Below are 23,407 nucleotides of genomic sequence, written 5' to 3' on the forward strand. Positions count from 1 at the left end.
TAAACATCTTTAATTAATAGGAAGCGCAGGCTGGTTTATTAGGAGTTGATGCAGCGCGTCACCAGAAGCTTCACTGGTGCGTCGCAGAGCTCTTTCCTGCAGGATAAATGCACTTGAGCACAAACACTATCATCTGAAAAAGACCGTTAGCAAACACCACACACACACAAACACACACACACACACACAAACACACACACACACAGCCACAATTTCTGGATTGATGTGATGCATCTTACCTAAAAGGTCTGCTTGAACGTCCAGTAACAAATCATTGATTTTCACCAAAGTATTCATCAAGTCCAATAAGAGTGTCCTCCATCACTCCTCCTCTGTGGGAAGCTGGCAGACGTGTAACCGCTGCCGCTCTGAGCTTCTGTTTATGACATTAAAGCTCATCGCGAACGGTTTGAGAGACAAATACCCGTCTGTTTTTAACCTTGGTGGTTCCTCCTTTGCAAAGAGGGAAGTTTGGAATCTGAGACCAGAGAAAGATAGAACGTCCTTCATCTCTGCTCTTTCATCTGAATTCTCGGGTAAAAAAAACAGTGTGCAGTCGACTGACGCACAACAGGATTTATGGGTGCTGATGTTGTATCCCAGCAGCTACCTGACATTTGAAACCGCCAGTCAGGAAAGTTGCCATGTGCAGTTTAGCCAGGAGGACACCCTGCACCTGCAAAGAGAACCTGTCATGTCAGAACGTACGCCGAAGGGCTTGGTGGGACACCGTGTGATGGCCTCCTCTCTTCCCTTGGGGATGCATTCATGCACTTTCACTGGCCTGCTGGAATTCAAAACTGCTCAAATACTACAAATACTACATACTATACTAGAAATAGCCCACCGCCAGGAAACGTTTAAAAACAGGGGTCTAACTTTAAAAACAGTACCGTACCGCTCGTAAAATAATTTGTATTTCACTGGGTGAATTTGTGGGGAGGGTCAGATGATGAATTAAAGTCAGACGTATATGCTAATTTAAAAAAAAAACAATTTAAAGGGAAGAGATGAGGAGGAGGCGGAGGGAGAAGAGTCAAGTCTCATAATCACGACAGTCACGATGAAAACTTTCCAGTTTTCATTCTATTTTCTTTTTTGTGGATGCATTCTGATTATAAAATGCATTTTGAAGAACTACTGTTTAATAGCGGAGTGGTAGAAACGGGCAGGACGACATGATTAAATTCTTCCTGCTTCTTTTCCGACGTGTAGCATCTCAGCTCATTTCAAAATAAAGCCTGGGGATTTAAATAATTTACATCTTAAATCTATCCATCAGTGACCCCTCCTACTGGACCAGGTGCCGTCCTGGAAGCCTCAGCTCTAAAGGTTCCACCCCCTCCGTTAGTTAATACACTTGTAGTTTCAATCATGTGACGTTCCAACTAAAGCAGTGTTCTGCTCTGTCAGTGTGATAAAAATTCTTCAGCTCCAGCTTGTCTGCTCCAGAGGGGAACGCCCTGCACACCAGCGTGTCATTTCCTCCTCTGACTCGGAGGACAGGAGCCTCCTCGGCATTTTCACCCCACATGTCAAAGTGCTGACGAACTCTGGTTTGGTTCCAGGAATCCAAGCAAAGACAAAGGAAGAACTGAAGCTGCTGCTGGAGAGGAAGCAGCGTGGGTCCTCAGGGGGTTGGATGGGGGCTATCAGGGGGTGGTGGAACCCACTGGGTTAAAGGATGAGGATAATTGGGTTTGACTCTCAGGGCCCAATATTGAGTTAGGAACGTTCACCTGATTAGGGACGAGGTGGGCGGCGGGGTCCTGCCGCTGTAATTGCTGCTCAAATTAATTCTTCGTCTAAACCCAGCTGACACCCATCTGAGGGCGCAGCTCTCCACGGGACAACTGGTGCTTCAAAACACCTGCTCCTCCTAGCGCGCGTGTGTCGCCTTCAGCCTACCTGAGGATAATGTGTTCATGGTATCAGAAGACAAATTGGAGATATCAGGCTATGTTGCTCCATCTTTGGCTGTCAGTTTGGAGCCAGTAATTTCAGGTTGTTAGGAGTTTCTCCTCCTCGGCTGAGCTGTCCGACACGTCGCAGCTCTGATGGAGGCTGACTGACAGCTGACGATTCAATCCACTGGGATGGGAGCTCCTGCTCACTCGCTGCAAGTTTTAGGAGTTTTTCGCCTCTTTAAAACTCATGTAGTTTGTATAATTCCTACCAGAGGAAAACAACAAAGCTGGCACACCATCGCCGTGCTCTGCTGCTTGTTAGTGTAAAGGTGAGATCATGACGTGTGTGAGACTACAGACGACGATGACACGTCCAGAAACACTGTCACAGGGACGATCTTAACCCCTGTTCAAGGTCTCTGTCCTTAGTTGCGTCTCCATTTAAATGTCAAGGTGGACATCAGGTGTGTTTCAAACAAGTTGCGTGGCGCAAACATGAGGCTCCAGCCTGCTGCCGGGAGAGGGCAGGACGGCCAACAGCAGACATGGCTGGAGCAGAGCAGAAGAGGAGCAGAGATGTCTTGAGGACAAGCTGATGAAGTTCCCAAGTACCAGCTAGAGCCGGACATGATGCTGCTGTCCACAGATGAAGACACAGCTGAAGATGGCGGCGGCGGTGGAACCAGTTGGTCGCAAGTGAGCATCTCCTGTCAGATGCATTGATCTTTTCTTAAGTGGCAAAAACCCTTCTTGTGCAAATTTGAGGGAGTTTTTTCCATCACTGTTGGTGATGTAAGAGTTCAACACGCTCATCAGAATACGTTTCCTGGCTCTCGTTGCTCTGAGGCTTCACAGCAGGCGCGACTCCGCCGCTGATCGCTTCACCCACCAAGACAGAAGAAACACATTTGTTGCTGATCTGCCGCTTTTCTCTCTCTGTGCTGTGGAGGATTTCAGGCCAAACCCACACACGCACAACAGAGGTGAGTTTGCATGCAAATACACGTCTTTTCTCGTCTCTTTGAAGAGCCTGAAGAGTTCCTCATGAATTATAGATTTATTCTTTATTACATGGACTCCTCACACGCGTGGGGGAGGGAGGTGGATGTGATCAGCTGCCGTGGTGACAGCAGTGACGTAACACCCAGCTTCTTTAAACCTCAGGAGGGAAAAAGTGCCACACTGCGATTTTACAGCTCGAACGTGGAAAAAGCAGCGGGTGTCTGGCAGCAGATTGGACCTGCAAATTGTAACTGATGGTCTGTGTGTCAGCCTACAGGTGAGAGACTCCAGACGCTCATGTGTGTCTTTACAAGTTTTACTCGACAAACGTTCTCTACTACACAAAAACACCACGGAGAGAAGAGCAAGCCACGTCCTACCACAGACGGACCCCAGCTGATTAAACTGTGTGAATTACTGAAATCAGAGCACATTTCCTGGAGGAAGAAGCACCTGAATGTATTGAAATAACGATTAGCAAGGCACCACGGCGACAAAGTGAAGAGAAGTGAAGCTCCCTCAGGGGCCGATAACAGACAGAGGAGTCGCGGATTCTCAAAGCAACAAAAAAAAAGAAAGAATTTGAAAAACTGTCAGGAAAAATGTAATTACGGCAATGATGAGTTGAACAAAGTGATTAAAGGAGGCTGGAGGTATAAAGAGAGGAGTGGGACTACCTTTGATGTTGGTGTGTGCCGTCAGACCTGGAGTCGATGGAGGACAGGCGTAGCTATGCTCGACTCCGCTCGTTTGTTCAGGCTGCCAGGGGAGATCTGGGGATAAAAACAAGGACATGGAAATAAGTCTTCAGCCAACCTGTGCATGTTTAATATGTGGCTGTTACGTAATGTAGCGACACGCGCATCTCCGCGGTTCACGAGCGCCATACTGCTCCTCCCTCGCTCCAACCCCAACTCAACCAGAGCTGGTTGGTGATGGTTCATCCATCTTTCTGCCCTCCATTCACCCCGACTGCACATTTAACTCTGACTAATGAGAGTAGTCCTCATGGTGCCAGTCACTCACTGAATACTTGGGTTCATCGCTCCTCCTCCATTCATAGCTGACCTGCTAATCACTTCTCCAGAAATATTTTAAGAATCATAGAAAGTGCAGGATGCATAGCAGAGGATCAGGGACCATCAGGGACCATCAGGGACCATCAGGGACCAGCAGGGACCAGCAGGGACCAGCAGGGACCAGGGCCACATGAAGGCTGCCTCGAGTCCCATCTCAGCCCATTCAGTCTTGAAGGCGGATCAGCAGAGCGTCGCTACAAACACCACCACACTTGCATCGCGTAGCTCAGTAGCGGTTAGCATGCTTTTCATGACAAGGTAGCGCCGTGCCTGTTGTTTGAGGGGCGTGGCCATTGGTTGTGTTACATCACAGCAACTCCAGACAGTCGCCACAAAGACACAAAGTGCTGAAATAGAAGTGAACCCTTCCATTTGCAGAACCACAGTTCTGGGTTCTTCAAAGGAACAAGGACTACTTTTGTTACTTTATTCACTGATTCCAACTCAAACTGTCTCACTCGATGCTTTCCTGAAACACTTGACCTCATTATTGTGACGTGAACCAAACCAAGCGCTTGCTGGACCAGCAGACAGACAGACAGGCAGACAGGCAGGCAGGCAGGCAGGCAGGCAGAGAGATAGACAGGCAGACAAACAGGCAGGCAGCCTCAAAGTCCTCCAGAGTCCCGCCTGCTGTCTCTCAGACCCTCAGACTCAGGCCTGCAGCTCCTTCAGGCTCCCCAGCGATGCCTCGCTGAGTTTGATGTACATCCAATGAACAGAAGTTAATCGAGTCAAAGTCAGACAGACAGACACACGTCAATAGTTTTATCAGTTTTATTGCTTTGGTGGAAAATGAAATCATGTTTATTTTATTTTCTTATCTTGTGAGCTTCAGATGGATATCAGTGAGTGAAACCAGACTCCAGTGTTACCAGCTCCTGAAGTCCCTCCAGACAATAAAGAGATTTTAGGTTTTTTTAATCTGATAAAACAGAAAAAAAACTTAAAAAAAAATCCCTATTTGTCGCTGCAGCAAACTCAGACACGTTCATTGTTTCTGCTGCCACTGCTACGATACAAAGAGGAATGTGAGTTCATGCAACAGGTGAAGCGGCTGTTACGCCTACCGCAGTCTGAGCATTAATTTTAGGCTAAAAACTTCTGAAGATGTGTTCATTGATCAGTTCCTGGAGGGCGAGGCTGCCGTGTGTCCAGCTGATATCTGATCTTCAATCAGGAGGAAACATTTACTCGATATTTTCAGCCACCTGTCAGAAATCTGGGCATCACAGGTGCATAGATAGAAAACATCGTCATCCAGCGCGCCGGCACAAATTGGTTCTGATGCTTCCGACCGGGGGAAGAATCCTGCAAGCCTCCCGTCCAGAGGCTGCGCTGCCTTTGATGGCTGAGGAAACAAACCCCCGGCAGCAGACGAGCACCCTCAATGTGTCACTGATGATGAAATCAAACACACCTTCACTGCAGCTTTGCCCACACGTCCACTCTCACCCAACAAACACGTCACTCTGCTGGAACGTCTGTTGAGGGGGAAAGAAGGAACCCCACATTGAGTTCATCAGCAGTTTGCCCCAAACATCACCGCTACACCAAAACACAACTGCGTGTTGGCTTTGTTTGTTTTTTTCGCACGCTTGAAAAATCCCAGCAAGCACCGGGTGATGCTCTGGTGTTTCTTGAGGTGATGAGTGTGGGTGAGCATGAGCGAATTGGAGGGGAGCGCATGGTGGCGTGAGGGGAAGCGGAGGTTCGTCCCTCAATGTGTCGACTGATTAATGACGCCCTTCCTCCTCGGCTACTAACCTTGTTGTGTCGTTCTTAAACTTCATCCATCCACCCATCCATCCCTCCACCCATCCATCATCCATCCATCTCTCCATCTTCTCCCTCTTCTCCTGTTGAGGGTGGTGGGGGTGGAGCCTATCCCAGCAGCCTTTCCCCTGGACAGGTCACCCGTCCATGGCAGGGCCAACACATAGAGACAGACAACCATTGGCTCTCCCAGCCACGCCTACGGTCAATTTAGAGTCTGGATTAACCTGGTCCCTCTTGATGTCTTTGGACTGTGGAGGAAGCTGGAGTACCAGAGAGAACCCAGCAGGAACAGGGAGAACATGGAGACTCACCCAGAAAGACCCCGTGCTGCAGCCGGGGCTCCACCCACAACCTTCTTGATGGGGGGCCACAGGGAGGACCACTGCTCCACCCACAACCTTCTTGATGGGGGGCCACAGTGAGGACCACTGCTCCACTGGGCCGCCTCCCACATCAACAGTGTGACAAATTAATAACTGCTTTCTCTCAGCCGTTTCTGGGCTCCCGTTGTCTCACAATCTTTCCAAAAACAATACAAACATTTACAAAGGGCGCCCCCTCGTGGTCAAAATAAACACCAACAAAGTACAACCTGAGAAACATGTGATGCCCCATTTTAAAATAATTTTGCAATTCTGGATTTGAAGCCACATCTGGGATTATGTTCACTAAGCTAGTCTGGATTGACTCCAGCCAAAAGCTTGCCTGGTTAAACTCAGCATGAAGGTGAAACTGAGCGCCGCCTTAACCTCCAGCTGGCCAGGTCCCAGTTACCTAACGTTGGTTAACAGTTAACGATTATTGTATTATAGTGTTTTATAGTTTTTTTACTGTAGTTTATTGCAGTTTCTTCATTTTATTGCTCTGTAATGTTTTCCGCTGCTACCTCTGTTTTTCTCCTGCTGGAACAGCGCCAATTTCCCCACTGTGGGACGAATAACGGGTTATCTTATCTCATCTTAACTAATGTGTCTAGTTCTCATTTACTAGTGATGTTCATGTTGACTTTGCAGTTGACACATTCCACACTTTACACTGACGGCCACAAAGAGCATGAACCAAGGCCTATGAGGTCACGCGTATTCGGCGCCCGGATAAATCACAGGTATAAACCAGCGTCTTCAGATCACCTGAAAGTGTCCCCAAACAACATTCAAGTAGAAAGAGAGACCAGTTTTTTCTGCAACATCAATATTTTCGTTTACAACCAAGCGTTATATTTGGGGTGTTTACATCGCAGTATGAATTGATGCTTAAAATTAGAAATACAAACAACTACTTTAAGCTTTAAAGTACCGGCAGCTCTTTTCTCCGGCTCCTGGCCAAATATACATCAGTGAGCCATGAAGTAAGACAGTGTTTCATTAACTGTGATTAAAAGACGCCCAATTAAAAAGGAATAAAAACATGACTACAAAGTCAACGTCTCCTCCAGGTTTTGGCTGGCTGTGGGATTAGAATACCCTCCCTCCCCACTTATTCCTGGGTGTGTTCACTTCAAGGACAGACGGGCTCTGAGTACCTTGGATTTCTGGTACAAACATCAAAGGTGAAGTTAAACCAGCCGCATTAGTTATCACCTCGTCTCTCTCCCTCTCCCCCCCTCTCGCTCTCCATCACGAGGCCGTACGACGCCGCTGAATGGAGATTATCTCAACAACCAGTCACAGCTCACCGTAGATTTAAGGACATTTTCTTCTCGTTAACATGATGCAAGGCTCTTGTAAGTGACTTTCTTAGCTAGTTTGAAGTCTTTGTAGTTTAGAGAGAAGGTTGATGGTTGGTGAGGAATGAATGAATGAATAAATGAATGAATGAATCCTACGTGGGCTGTTGCTTTTCAGTCATAACACTGGACTTCCCTGTTAGGAGTTTTAGTTCTGTTTTCAGGTGTTCTTTTTCTTTCTGTCACTTCCTATTTTATTTTGAAATTCTCTATCGTACTCCAGGATTTTTCAAGCTGTGAGGTGGCGGCCCTCTCCTGAGACAGCGGTCCTCTACCTCTCCCTCCATGACTTCCTGGATTGTTTTTTTTCTGACAGAAACTATTTAGCCGTTAGCTCAGAACTGTTAAACATCGCACCAAATACACGACCACTGTCTGGACTCATTTCTTGGGAAAACAGTAAAATTCCCTTCCTTTAATGAGTGTGCAGCTCTAGTTTTTTGTCCAGGTGGACTTTGTTACAGTGTTTGTTATTCAGTGTTTAGTTTCCAGGTTAGCCCACAGTCAGTTCTGCTTTTATTTTGAAATTCAATTCCCTCTCGTGTCTGTCTGCTGCTCTTCCTGTCACCGTCTGCGTTCCCGCCCATTTTAAGTGACCAGCTGTGTCCGTTCATCCATCCTGGTCAGCCACAGCGTGGTTCCTGCCCTGGGTTCTCCCACCTGAGTTTGTATTTCGCTCCGGTTCTCTGTTTGTTCATCCTGCTGGTTCTCGCTCTTCTTCTTTTGGGTGTTACTGCCTTCTTTCAGCCCTCATCTTTTGTTCTCTGCGTCTCGGTCCTGCCTGCACTTCAACAGTCCCACCGGTTGTTCTCTGATTACTTCTGGTCTTTCACCTCCGTGCCCCTCGAACCACACGGACAGACTTGTCCATTTAGAGCTCCTGCTGCTAAAAAGGCCCATGTGGAAGCTTCCGGAGTATCGGAGGCTCTGACGATCCCGAGGTCGGCAGCCTGCAACAGCCGGGGCTGATAACAAGACTTGGTATGTTCAACAAAACATTTCCTGTAAACGACAATATTAATATCAGGCCTCAGGCAGACAGACTTTCATTCTCCCTCTCACATGCAATCACATTCACGAACACACGTGCCAGTCAGAGACGTTCCCCTGCTGTAACACGTCAACGCTCCTCGCCGCTGGCCCTGCCGCCGCCGCCGCCATCATCCTTTGACAGTAATATCTGCAGAATCCTGGTGCAATATTTGTGATTCAAATGTGCGGCTGATACCTTCACATTATTTAGACAATTGCATATTCTATCAGGACTTGTTCCCCTTCAACCTGCGTCGTTGGGAGAGCACGCCGGTGTAACTCTGTGATTAATAATGGATGCAGAGTGAGGGTTCGCTAGCTGGCTGGATGGCGGGCTGTCTGGGGCACGCTATGCTGATCAAGGCGCCTCTGAATTCGCATAAACACGAGAAGAACTGCAGTCATGTGCAAATAAGCCGCCTGCATGAGTGCGTGGAAGATGTGTCATGCAGACGCTTGTGGCTGTTTGCAGCCTGTCGGGTTTCGCCGCGGCTCACATTCGCTTCCTTCAGTTCTCTCTTTTCTTCTGATTTGTTTTCCTCTCCTACCGTACGTCTCCACAGCATTAAACCAGCATATCTTGCAGCCTATTGCAGGTGCTTTGGAGTTCTCCGAATCCCCCGACATCTCTGTATATTGTCAGGTAACCGAACGCAGAGCCCAGAGACGTATAAAATGTGCTGCACTGTGTGTGCAGCCTGTGTTTGCAGAGAGCCAAGAGTGCTAGAGAGCGTTTCAGTCCATCATCATTAGTGCTCCAAAACAGGTCTGCATCATACGGAGGGAAGAAGGAGGTCTTTATGCTGAGCGCTCAGCCTTGGCGGGTCCCTTCATCTATTTAAGAAATGATTCTGCAACATCATCGCCACTCAAGAGATCCCATTCAGAAGCCGAAAGGAGGAGATTTCCCGCAAAAGCCACGTAAGAGAGTCAAAAGGGAGCGTAATGAATGCACCTGCAGGCTGAAAGAGGACAGGCCGACTGGCCTTGTCCTCCGTGAACTGTGCGCCAGTAACAGGCCACTTAGACCGGCGAAACTCATTCATTCAGCACCACTCATGGTAAGAAATGAAGTTCTCAGGCCTTCATTCCCTGATGGCTGTGCGGCTCACTGCCTCCGCCTCTCTGTGCTCTGTGACCTCACCAGCGCTGAGACAATACGGTGAGTTCTCCACAGTCAGATAATGTAGTTGTGCACGACATGGAAGAAGTAGAAATGTCCGGATAAAACATGAATCTGGTGTCTGGGTTAAAAATTCAACTTCAGTCAAAGGAGAGAAGTATTTGATATCGAAGTAACCACCGAGACTTTGACCTCTGCAGGTCGCAGGTCGTTTGTCTTCCACTCCTGCGGCTCTGATTGTGTCATCTTGATGTTGGTGGCTTCTCATATGAAAGGACGTCATCTTCATCACGTAGAGGAGCAGCAAGCGCAGTATTTCCTCTGAAGAAGTACAAAGCTCCTTGAAATGCAAATACTCAGGTAAAGATACCTCAATACGATCCACCACCGCATACCGTCACTACAGCCACCCCAGTGATGCGTTCAGGAACAAGGCCGTGTGCCCAGGTCTGCTAGCATCAGAATATACCCGTTCATCTTGTGGGAAAGACCAGCGATGGAGTCCTCTGACAACGCATGCACCTCCACAGGTGGATGAAATGTTTGAGGGATTTTGTTTCCAGGTCCATTTCCATTCTTCACACATGCTCGTCTGCAGGTGCCGGAGGTTAAATAAGGCCTCTGGCACTGTGTGAAACCTGTTAGCACCTGAACCCTCGCCGCTGGCTGCAGGCTCTGCTCGTCTCTCATCTCAGAGTTATAACTCTATCAGCCGAGGGGAGGGGAAAGAAGATTTGCCAGGTGAGACTAGAAGAAAGTCTGTTTCCATCAGAAGGCCGTCTGTGGATTTTTATTATTCTTGTGATAATCAGAGGCAGCAGCAGTTAAAGTGTCAGAGGGAATTTTCAGTTTTTCTGTCCTCCACATTCGGCAACACCGGGAGATCCATCATTCTAATTTTCCTCATAAAGAACCCGGCGCTCTGCTGCTAAAGTAAAGTCGTCCAACTTTGGTGAAAGATCTGACACCTTTTCTCTAAAAGTGATGTGAGCAGCGTTCCTGTTGCTGTCTGATGGATGACGGGTAATAATGGGCGCTGATGAATGATAACGCTCCGGCATATCAGAGGATTCTAGCATGATTGACTGATAAAGTTCAGGACGTGACTGATTAAAACAACTTTTTTTAAAGTGTGTATGCAGAGACGGTGATTGTGATTCACCACCAACCCCTCAGATGTACGAAGCATATGGGAAGATCAGCCTCCCCGATGGAACAACAGAACCTGGCGAGAAGGACGTTTAAAACACTCTGCTGCTTCGGGTAAAAGATGCGTGACGGGAGCTTCAACCGGGCTCTTGACAATTATGTAACGTGAGCCTCGCCAAACACCCTCGTCTCATTGGTTTCCACGAAAGACGGAGGAAGACGTTTTCTGGGGTATCAGAGAGTGAAAGACGAGGAGGAGGTGCGTGCATGTGTGTGTGTGTGTGTGTTGAGGGTTGTCGAAGCCATGCAGAGATCAAACACTGCCTCTCTTTGCTGCCGTGGTGAGAAGGAGCACCGTCACACCAAACCCGTCACACTCTCGCTGTGCTGAGATAAGAAAGTGGGTGAACAATCCTGATGCAAATACGAACGCTGCTCGGAATCTGGAGGTCGCAACTGGGAGTGATGTCATAACCAAGTTTACAGAGTCGAAGAAGAGTAGAAGTTTAAAAACCCTTATTATTTATATCCCAGCCTTTTGCCCTACCAGGTGATGAGACCCAACGCAGTGTTTGTTTTTGTAGTAACGTCGCAGCAACCGGTCAGCAGGTAACTGATTGAATCCGACACAACCAGGACACGAGAGTGCTAAACTAGCATATTTTAACAGCCACTGTGATTTGCGTCCTCAGGGTCGGTCCCGTATCTCCAAGGTTCTGAGTAGGAAGTCCAGCCAGTGGGGGGGGGGCTCCAGCTGACCGGTCACACTGGGAACTTGGAAATGCCAACTTCTGAATTCACCTGCTCACTTGACTCTGATTACAAGGTTACACTATTGCTATTGTTAGCCTAGCCAAATGCTAGCATTAGCTACGTGCAACATGTGTTTTCTCAGGCAGCACAACTAAATCTAGCGTATAAAACGATGCAGCAAGACTCTTGAGGTTAAAAACCCTCTCTGATGGGTGGCGGTGGCAGCGTTTCTCCGTGCTCATTGGACAGGAGCGACGCAAGCAAGCGAGAGCGCGCTGGTTGATGTCAACAGCGGGACGAGTTCATGCGCGTCTGATCAGTCGGAGGTCAGCGGCACTGCTGCACGGTGGGAACGTCGATTAAAGAGTTCTGGAGCACCGGTGGTATGGGCCCACCAAGCCGGCAGTGCTCAGCAGGAAGTAACAGAACTCAGGTGGACAAAAATCACAAGTGGCGGTTCTCAGTAGCGGTGAGTTCCGCACCGAGAACTAAATATGTTGCAATTTGGTCCTACAATTTTGTCTAAAGATTCTCCGCGAGGGGGGAAACTGACTGGGTTTGAACAATCACGACGTGAGGTGACCAAGATGCTTCCGGTTCTCCACAGTTCATTACACAATAATAAGCACTTTGTTTGTGTCCATGAGGGTGTAACTAAGAAGGACTTATAGTTAGTGGCAGCAAGAGCGGGAAACTCAGACGGAGAACAACTGATTAATTGTTGACAACCCTGAGTGTAATTGCAGTTAACTGGTGGAAAACAAACAAAACAACACAGCCATTCATGCGAAGTGAGGCTTGAAAGTGTTAGCGTGTGTGTGTGTGTGTGTGTGTGTGTGTGTGTGTGTGTGTGTGTGTGTGTGTGTGTGTGTGTGGATAGCCTGGATACTGACAGTGATCACCCGTCATGGAACCAGCCTTGATCATTGTCCTCTGTCCAAAAGCAGGAACATTCCCTCTGTAACATAACAATGACCCCCAGTCTGTATCTAAAACCAAGAAATATTAGCGTGTCCTCCTGAGACCGGAAGGGAACCCGGCCAAATATAATAGTCCATCCCAACATTTCTGGTACAATAAAGCTGCTATTTTTAGAAAAATGAGGCCCAATTTCCTGAAGCAGGCGCTGAACGGCAGCTCAACTGGAGTGAAAGTGGCCCCAGGAGACGACAAGGACATACCAAAGTAACAGGTACGGCCTCTCACCAGGGGCCCCAGTCACAGACTATATGATTACACCGCGAACCCCCTCAGTCCAGCAGAACCAAGCCCCTGGTTCCATGCTCACTCATGGCACCTCTGCATACCTCCATTCACGAGGGAGCAATTTGCTGCAACCGTGTTTTCTTGAAAGGAGCTCCAAAGGAAATTGGTACTTTTCAAGAATTCATGATCTTAATCCAGTGAGCACCAGCAGTGCAGTGGCCTCCATCGAGTCTTTGACTAAAACACGTTGGACAGTGAAGCATAGCTGGATATTCATCATTGGTAGAGGAGCACCCCCCCCCCCATGCAATGATTCTGAAAAGCTACAATTTCTTCATTACATTCAACATCTAAAGCAGTGCAAGTTGTTGCCAAGCTCTGAGCTAGCAATGCTCTTCTTTGTTGTTCTTTCTCAGTAGCACTGAACTGCTGCTACATGCTGTAGTTAGCTTGATATCAGAGAATCCGAGTTTGTGGGTTTCTGGATGACGAGCTGGAGAGTTTGTGAATGAACAGGTTCAGACATTTTAACTGTGGTTAGCCGTCGGGCTCATTAGCTTCAAGCTAGCTATACATGGCTGGCACTTTCGGCATTCTGGAGTCCCAAAGGAGTGCTGCAGGAGGGAAAAGTGTCTCAAGAAACCTGTTGGTGAGTTCTTGAAGGACCAAACACTTCGTTTGGGTGAAATATCACTTTAACTGCCTTTCCAGAGGCGACCAACACTGCAGATTAAAGAAACTCTTCTGTGCATTGGGCTGCTAACATTAATCTTCAGGCCTGCTGCTTGATGACAAACTGAAACAGTATTTATGTCACCAACCAGCTCACTTGTTCCTGTATTATACATTTCCCCGCGACTCTTTTAGGACACACTCGCTTTACAAAGAGGAGAGGAAGATGAAAACACTGGCGAAGGGTAGAGACCTTCTCATTTATCTAATATTCTCTGAGAATGTGCAGGCCTGCCTGGGAGGAAGCAGGAAGGAGGGAGGAGGGAGAGCAGCGCTGATGGAAGAGTAAGACGCTGGGTGTCTACGCCGTCACTTGGTAAGACAGGAAGCCTCAATCCATCACCTCCTCACTCTTCCGCAAGCTCCTGCCTCCCCAGCTGCTTCACTATTGATGAAAAGAACCGACACGCCACATCTACATGGAAGGCGAGAGTGTGTTGGCACAGTCGTGTCTCAATCTGACCTAGATGCAGCGGCACCTAAATGTCACTGCTGTCAATCACAGGTGAGTTTGTTTGGAGTGTGTGCGTGTGTGTGTGTGTGTGTGTGTGTGGGGGGGGGGTGATCAATTCCATCTGATCTGTTTTACAAAAAGTGCTTGAGGGGCAAAATGATAAGGATGTAACCTCCGGGAGAGAAAATTACATTAAAAGCAATATTAGTAAAGTAGTGGTTCCGTCTGAGTTGTCTAGAGATGAATGTGACCACTTAGCCATACCTCATCCTGCCCGGGTTTTAATTGAACAGGTCCCACACTCCACGCCAGCTTGGCACTGAGAGGCGGCTCCGTGTTTTATAGCTATAATTTAACATCTAATGTCAGGACTTGGAACGTTCGCCTCACCAGAGAGACAATTAAATTGTTGTTTACGGAATAAATCATTAACTCTTCTGGGGGGGAAAAAACACTCCTTTCTATTGAAGAGCTACAACCAAACATTGTGTTTGCTGCTGATGTGCGTGCGCCGCAGCCGGAGCGATGACTCCAAAACACCATTTATAAAGATTTGCATCCTTCCTTTGTTGCCGTCTCTGACCAGAGTTTGCAGCATGATCAGGCTGGATTGGAGCAGTGCTGACAAACGAGTGACCATTAAGGAGACGAGGGATCGAAAGGCGGAGAGAAGTCGATAGCGGTGAAGGAGAGAGGCACGCAGGTGTAATTTGGGCTGCCAGCCTCCTGACATTGATGGCCGAGACCTGACGTCACCTCCAGCAGCACGAAAAAACAGATCGGCTCGTGACAGAAATTCATCTTAAATTTAACAGCTGTCACGGGAAACAAATGGACACGATGACGAAACGTCAGAAAAACTAAATAAATGTGTTTGTCAGTCTGCGTGATCACAAACATGTTAGTGCACGCAAGCGTGTCAGAGGGAGGCGGCGCGGTGGTGATTAAAGCCGGGGGCTTGGTGTCTTCCTGTCGCGTGATCGTCAACTGGATATCTCAGGAACACCTAGAGGGAATTTCTTTAAATTTGGTGCAAACGTCCACTGGGATCGCGAGGTGAACTGGGAAAACGCTGGTGGTGGAACGCCACTGTCACCTCGGATGAACACGGAGTGGAAGCAGAGTCTCCAGGAAATCTCTTCACATGTAATCTCTGTTAATCCTGATTCATGAACGGGACCAGGTGCCGCTGGATGTGTATTTATTTTGCTTCCACGTGTGTCGAGATCATGTGAGTGTATCATGTGACCGCTGTTTTCTTTGAGCTTGTCTATGTCTGCACGTTTTTCCACCACATCACACTCCAGCCTGGACGACAGGCGACAGGTCAGGTGATCCCGAGAGCAATGAACTACACCGCCATCTCGCAGGTGTCAGTGTGTGTCGACACGTGAAGCAGATTCAGTCTCCGGTCTGGGGATTAAAACAGTCAGAAGCAAAATGACAAAAAGAAAAGTGAAGAGAAGGAAGAGCTCTGGTGAGTATTTAAAAGCCGCAGACCGTCTTCTCTCCCTCGTTTCATGGTCGTGTTCTCGTAATCTGCAGAGCCTGGAAGAATCTCTGGCTCCATCCAGGTGATTAAACAGCGCTGACGTCCTCTCACCGGTTGTGGTGAGCTGGAGGTTTGCAGTGGAGACGGCCTGGCTGGATGTGAGCTGCCCAGGAGAAGCAGATAACCAGACACCAGGCTCTGGTTGTCTCCCAAAGGCCCTGCAATGATTGACTTATTAACTTGAGTTGTGGAGAGGCACCGGAACCCCTGAGAAGGATAGCAGGCGGCGAGTGGCAACCACGTTTGCTTTTCTTTTGTTGGAAGCTTAAATACCTTCTATGACTTGGACACAGGGTTGACCTGAATCTACCAGGAGGTGACAAACCAGACGGCTAACTTTCCCAGCTGGCGATGTGTGTTATCACTGTCACGCGGTAGAGGGCGCTGTGGTACACCTGTGTACAGAATACTGTACGTCTACCGTACGCAAATGAGAAACTCCAGGAACTGCAGGGGGACCCACTGGGTAAATCACTGTGGATTCTTTTTTTAAGGTATAGAATCAAAGTAACCATGAGGGAGTGAGGGAAAAAAAACATAGCAAGTAAATAAAAATATTAAATGAATTTGAAAACACTTTTTTTTTTAAAAAAAGGCACTTTTTGTCAGTTTTTAGTCTGAAAATGACTCGAGGAAGCCACGCGTCATTCAAGTGTTGACCAAAGGAAGTCAGAAGAGATGAACTCAGAAGGAAATTGGTTTGGAAATGAAAAAAGAAGCTTTGTCGCCTTTCAGAAACATCAGCATTAAATATTCTGTGGGTCTCTAACAATGAGAGAAGATGCTGCAGTACGCTGGCGTGGAGAGAGGCCACGTGGCCTCTGAGTCGAGGGGAGAGAGAGGGAGGGAGCCATTACAAATGGCTGCATTAGGTTTGTCAGGTGGTGCAGCTGAGGCGCTTCATCTCTATTGACTCCACGCCGCCTCGGCCCCTCTCAGGGGTCAGAGCGCCGCCCCCCAAGAACATGTGCCACCGCTCTATCAAGGGACTGTTTACCTTGGCAACACACACACACACACCTAGAGGCTATGACATTACTGCAAAAGTGAACAAATGGAACTGGATGTTCCTAGGGTTTTACCAGCCACTCGTCCATATACGGTCTTCCTTCCTGTCCTTTCCTAGAGACCTTCGATGTTCTTATTTATGTCCACGTTTACATGCGGTTGCTACAGTAACAGGACAAATCTATTCCACTATTCTGCTCAAAGCAGAAATGGGAATTGACCAGTTTTTATTGATATTGATGGCTCCACCCGTCCATCCGTCATCAACCACTTATCCGGCGTAGGGTCGCAAGGGCCTGGAGCCGATCCCAGCAGTCATTGGGCGGGAGGCGGGGTCACCCTGAAGAGGACGCCAGTTCACAACAGGGCTTGCCTGTCCATTCTTGATCATTTTATCAAAATTTCCTAAATGTTGCCAGTACCTCCCCTAACCCCCCCCCCCCCACCACCTGTGACCTGTGTCTGGGAAGGTTTTAGGAACGTTACAAGATGACACCTGGAACAGTCTAGAGACGGACGCTCCAACCAACGCACGGTCAAACAAGGAGGGCCAACCTCCGGTTCTCGCTCCAGAGAGGCCTCCAGCTGGAGGAGTGGCAGTGTTAGCAGAACATCCTGCACCTGCCGGAAGAGGAAGAGGAGGAAATGAGCCGAGACATAAGTGGCACTGATTGAAACGGTGCGCGTCCTCCCTTCATGAACAATTTGCAGGCGATCTGTCTTGAGCTCAATGAGCAGCGCTGGCACACTTCCCAGCACCACCTGAGACGACCCTCCAGTAGCAGTGGAATCACTCAGAACAGAAGGAGGTTCACGAGAGTTACAGACAGATGATGAGTCATAAAGAGGAGCTCGTTGATGCAAAGATGAGACGTCCATCAAGAGTCTGAGGAGCGGGACTGAACCACACGTTTGCTCAGAGAGACGAAGCTGAAAGAACATGGAGACGTTCAGGAACTACATCATCAAGCTGCAATCCACAGAAAAAAAATCCACAGACTCCACCCCCTTCAGAGGGTACCTATATGTGGTTAATCAGACCTGAGCTACCGCCGAGTGGCGCGGCTGTGATTGGTGATAAACACTCGTCTTGCTATTGCAACAGCAGGACATGTTGGTTTGCTTCGGCGCTGACAGCTGAAGGAACGAGGCAAGACAGGGTCTGAATGTACAAATGGGAACCGAGGAGAGAAACGAGCCAAACCAGAGATTCTGTTCAGACGGGTGACTTTTTAAAATGCAGCGTGCAGACTCGCAGACCCCCCCACCCAGAGACGTGGTCACAACATGGCTGAGGAGGACCAACCTGGACTGATGAATGAGGCGAATGCTTCCTGACATGGAGTCGATAGCACCTGGCCGCCAGACTCGCTGAGAGGAGGGAGGAAGTGTTATTGTAGAGTTAAACTACAGAAATAAACTGAAGCCCAATTTAAAAATGCTGCACGTGCAGCATCTGTAGCAGAGGCTGCTGCTGCATTCGGGGACCACAACAACGCGCACACGAGCCTGCGTTTGCTCAGACAGGACGTCTCATTACACTCACTTTGATCAAAGCGCTGACAGTTAAATCGGCAACACACTTCTCTGACTGTAAATCCCAAACGGCAGCTGATACAAACAAAGATCTGCTAATTATCTCTAGGATGACGGAGGGGATGCGGGGGACAGAGGTTGCAGCTCTCCTTCATGCAGGGCTCAATCTAGAGCTCAGAAAATGGCCTCGCTTTTTTTCCACACCCCAGCGGCTCATTTTGAAGGCGTCCTCCCGGGCACGGCGCTCTCAGAGCACGACTCCGGCAAGCCTGGTTCACACAGCTCCCTCTCTCAGGGAGCTGTGAGGTGAGGTCGTGATGGATGCAGCCCCCCCGGGATGTCCCCTCCACGTCAACCTGCACCGCCCCCCCATTTGCAAACGATCTTAAAACAAAGCGACTGCTCGTGTCTCTAAATCACACCAGAAGCAAACAGCATCAGCACACAGGAATCCCTCCAGAGACTCAGACAACGTCTCTCTCTCTCTCTCTCTCTCTCACATTTATTTTTAGTATTAATTCAACATTTTTGGAAATACTTGATTTTCTTAATTGCTTTTCCTGCTCCAACTTTGCTGAAGAGATTAAATTGACTCACGCGCTTGCTAACTGCTTTGAAGTTCAAATCAAAATCCAGGATCGGTTTATTAGACGTGACCCAACTGAAGCTGCCCCACAATTAAAGCACTTCACATTTTTAAGCATTAAGGATCAATAATCGAATCAATAATAATGCGCTGCTACCAGAGTGGACACGTCCAACGCCTGAGGAGCTCCACACAACCGTCCTCTCACTTCTCTTATTCAGGCTTCGTCTTAAGCATCATTGGACTCTGAAGCAGTTTGAACAACCTTTGTATGAAATGTGTTGAATGAACAAATAAAAATCACCTCTGCTCCACCGCTCGCTCATTAAAAACTGGTAAAATTAATGACTCAGAGCCCATTAGGAGGCTTCGCTCTGGACTCGTTCGAATGGTCGTGATTTCACATATGTTAAAAAATGAGGGTGTGGGTCAGCGGCGCTGCGACTGGGAGGTGTTCCAGTGTTTTGGGTCATTTGAAATTCATTTTTTAACACCAGTTCGATAGTGAAAATACTGTTAACTGGGCGTCAGAGCAGCAGGGCAGCGTGGAAACTTTGGCAAAGCAGCCAATAATTGTATTTATGCTTGTGTTTGTGCTTCAGTCGTCGAGGGCCTTATGGAACATAGGCTGCTGATAAATTGCTCGCATGCATCCCCTTCTGTCTTGGGCCATCTGGATCCAGGCGCTGCCATGGCAGCCATCCCGCCATCACCCCCCCTTCAGGGCAGCAAATTACCAGCAGCCAAATGCAGATAAATTTTGGATGCGGCTGCTCGATGTGTCTCTGCTAGCAGCCACGTTGGCAGGTCACCATCTTTTCAACTCAACGCCACGAATTTTGTGTAGATGGTGACGGTTTGAGGCTCAGGTTTCCCATCTCCTGGTTGTCATTCTGATCTGAGATATTCTGCTGCGTGCATCTCAGAGTACTGCACACACTTGTGTGAGCATTACTAATGCATTCTCTTGTAATCATTTGCTCAATTTCAGCCTTCATTGGCCGTGATAATCACCTCCTCTGAATCAGTTCTTCATCTCAGATAATTTGCAGTCATTATTTCACCAGTTGTTCTCGGTGAGAAATGATTCCTCCTCTGCATTAATTCCATGTGCAGCTTCTCATCAGTTTTTAGAAGTCCCTCGGCTTCAGGGAGCAGATGAGGGAGTGTGGCCGGACCTCCTGGGTGTGTGTGGAGGTGTGTTACAGGCTGACGCGTCCTCAGGTGAAAGTCAGCTCCAGCAGGTGAGGGTGAACCAACACACAGCTGGTGTGTTCGCTCCAGGGAGGTTTCACCGAAGCCGCACCTCCAGAAAAAAACTACTGCACAAAGAAAATACCTCCTCATCTCAATGAACGACACCAACATCACCACGGACGCAACATCCAAGACTGTCGATATCCATTTTGGCCGTTTTATCGCTGCTTTAACTACGAATTCATTTGTGATGATGGAATCCTGCCGGTGGTCTAACAAACCAAGGTCGAATGCGATTATTCAAACGCTCAAAAAAATCCCCTGAATGCATTCTGCTGCATTCTTCTGATGGCGATCGTTTTTAACCAGCTGGGGGCCGGAACTGTGAAGACGGTTAAACAAACTGCTTGTGGTGAAAGTGAATTGAGCTGATTTGGGGCGTGCCCCCCTCCATTTATGACTGTTTGTGGGAGCGGGACGTATAAACAAGTACACAATGACTGAGACGTATAAAGCACAACAAGCCCACAGACTCCACCAAACTCTGAGTACGAACATTTCTGCTCCAAAAAGCGTCATACTCAACGGTTTGTCTCGAACGTGCACTCCGTCACTCCACTTCCTGACTGAACTGGAATTGACGTCCCAGGACAACGTGTGCGACTGCAACGGAAAGCTAGCAGAGCTCATCTCTGGTGGCAGGAATCCTGATGTGTTGCTGTAAGAAGAAATGAGATCAAATCAAACGCGAAGATCTGGAGCTCTCAGGAGGGGAGCAGCACCGTCGGTGGCGGATGTGTGACAGACGCTGCTGGCTTCTGTCCCCGGACAGCCTTGAGAGAGCAAACTCAAAGGGTAAAATTGCAAATGATTCACCTTGTGTTTGTGACACTGGGACGCAGTGTACGGACACACATGAGAAAGAGATTCATGTGTTTGAGGAGGAAAAGGAGCAAGGTCACTCCCCAGCTGGTCGCTCCGACAGGGAGGCTGAGAACTGAGATCCTGTTGTTCAGAAAGAGACACTGAAAGATAAGAAAGAGCCACCAGAGTAACAAAGAGCTCACGCAGGCAACGAGTCTCCAAACTAGCTTCAATGTGCCGTCGTGGTTGGAGATGATATGTAGATTACAGAGGTAGGAGTGCGGCCCGAGCCCCGGGGTACAGGCGCTAACCTTGGAGGGAGCCGTCTGTTTGGTGGGTGTCTGCAGGTCCACCATGAAAACGGGCACTTCTTCATCTTGTTCATGCAATGTGGTTGCAGCTGCTGAAATCTCCATCCGATCGTTGGATTCATGTCCATTATTCATGTAAACTGACCAAAAAGAGGTGAGTCGGGCTAGTGTGAGGGCGCGTCCGTGTGCAGGAGGAAGAGAGATATCATCCCCATCACTGTTTACAGGCGCCTGAGGCTTTACCTCCTCCTTTACATGGAGGACGACAGGTTAATGAAAAACTATTGATTTTCCCGCCGCATCCCAGGAGATGAGAGGAAGTAACACTAATACTTCCGAACTTTGTTTTCCTCTTCTTTGGAGGATTCAGGGGCTTCAGGGGTCTTTGGAGACAGCGAGAACAGAGCAGAGATCCATGTGAGCGGTGATGCCATCAGTGGCGATTAGTGAGAGAATAAAGGCGGAGACAATGAAGGTGAAGCGGGACGGAGGAGCAGTCGACCGCAGCCCGCCTCTGCTTCGCTCTTTTATTGAAGGACAGAAAAGATGCGACAGAGATCCTTTGGAGTGAGAGGAGCCGTGTCTGCTCGCTCCCGCATCATGATTGGACGCTGCTATCGGTGAGCGTGTCCCCTGATGCGTCACACTGCCGCCCGGGTCGTCTATGAACAACCGTCCCTCGTGACCCGAAAAAACGTTAGCCGATTCTCATCCAGCAGGTCAAATGTGCAAAACTGAAAGCTGCTGCACTCAGAGCCGTCCTGCAGGAGCGGCGCACCAACAAGACACCGCTGCATCTGCATCAGGTGCCATGACAACGGCCAGATGTTCTGTTCAGATGTGACTGACCGGGACGACAGAACCAGGATGACAGCAGCAGCACGAGGCAGGCTAACTGCTCAGCATCATAATGCTATCCATCTGTTATTCCAGCTAACTGGCAGTCACCGGTCTGTTGTGGAGGACATAGAAGTTACAAAATCACAGCGATGAGAACATCCTCAGAGCTCAACAGGCCCGCCCTTGTCTGCTACAAGCTAAATAATCCCTTTTATTAACAGTAACATTTCCTTTAGCAGATGTAAGCCTGTTGAGCTAATTCATTTATCATAAGCTACGCTAGCTGACTAGCGATGGCAAGGCTATGAAGGCCTCCTGCGTCTGCTTCTTCATGTTGGCGACAGAACAGAGACTCTCCCAGCTCTCCAGGAGGCCTGCTGCTCCTGAACGTCGCCGGCGTCTGTCTCAGCATCTGTGTGCTGCTTCACTGGGACTCTGTGACCTGCAGGCTTCAGCTTCTGTCTTGATTTAACCTGATTTTGTTGCTGAGTCAGTTTGATATCCTGGATATATCCTTCAAATGCCTATTACCAACTCTTCTGTCTGAATCACTCTAGAGTTTTTCTAAATATCAGACAGTATTTCAACAGTAAGAGCGCTGTGCAGCCTCTGAAAGCTTGACGGACGTAGCAACAGTAACTAAGGGGGGCAAGGAGCCGCTAGCAAGCCGTCATCTGTCTCCTAGAACCAGGTTGTTGCTCAGCCTCAGTGTGAGCTTTGTTCATGAGAAATTCTTCTCCCCTTTCACCTCTGACTTGGTGGTGTTTGACAGCCCTTGATCAAGGAGAAGCTGAAACTCTGGAGCTGCGGTCGCTGATCACAAACAGCCTGAACACGGCAGTGACGCACGCGTATGGACTCATGAGGTCTGCCGCACCGACGAAAACGGCTCTGGGCGCGAAATCTACTCCATTCAAGTGCAGGCGAATTACTTGTGAATGTTCAATTTGTAGCAGTGACTCAAGAGACTGAGGTTGTGTTTCTGGGCCGGGGAGTGGAGCTATTTTACCAGGCACTTGTGTGTTTGTTACGAGCGTTTGATCGCACAACAAGCAAGCAGCAAAGCAAAGGTAGAGTGAGAGCACACAGGTAATTCATGAGGGGTCAACTGGAGAGGAGGCAGGGAAATGGACTTTGTTTTGTGGACATTAACACAGTTGTGTATTCATTCCATTAACGCCATAACAAACATAACACAGTGGCATCTGTGACAGAAGGCTGTTGATCACAGGTCACCGAGTGGCAGGATCGGAGCAGGAAGTGTCGCAGTTGTCTCAGGTGTGTAGAGGTCATCTCACAGGTAGGTGGCAGGTAAGCAACCGTTACAGGCGGTATAGTATACATGTATGACATGTATACTATATACATGTCATACATGTATATAGTATACATGTATGACATGTATACTATATACATGTCATACATGTCGTGTTGTGTGATTGACCTCCTCAGACAGTTTGGAATTCCGCTATCCAACACTGCCGCCTGTGTGTGGTCCCCACGGAGCCTCGCTGTGGGGCCCCACTGGGAGGCAGTGACGCCTGACACCTCCATCCTTCAGTAATCAAACT

The 23,407-nt window shown here is 48.5% G+C and overlaps 1 protein-coding gene across 7 annotated transcripts in view; it reads right to left on the reverse strand.

Moving 5' to 3' along the window:
* Nucleotides 1-23,407, reverse strand: part of arvcfb (ARVCF delta catenin family member b) — a 208,675-nt gene that overhangs the window by 125,374 nt on the left and 59,894 nt on the right. For all 7 annotated transcript variants that reach the window (XM_086207464.1, XM_086207468.1, XM_086207463.1 and 4 more), the window contains one exon: nt 3,587-3,682. The gene's annotated coding sequence lies outside the window, so the exon portion shown is untranslated. The remainder of the gene's footprint in view (nt 1-3,586; nt 3,683-23,407) is intronic.

Source organism: Aulostomus chinensis, chromosome 6 (genome assembly GCF_037954235.1).
Source record: "Aulostomus chinensis isolate RoL2024-O1b breed Wild chromosome 6, RoL_Achi_v1.0, whole genome shotgun sequence".
NCBI classification, from domain to species: Eukaryota; Metazoa; Chordata; class Actinopteri; order Syngnathiformes; family Aulostomidae; genus Aulostomus; species Aulostomus chinensis.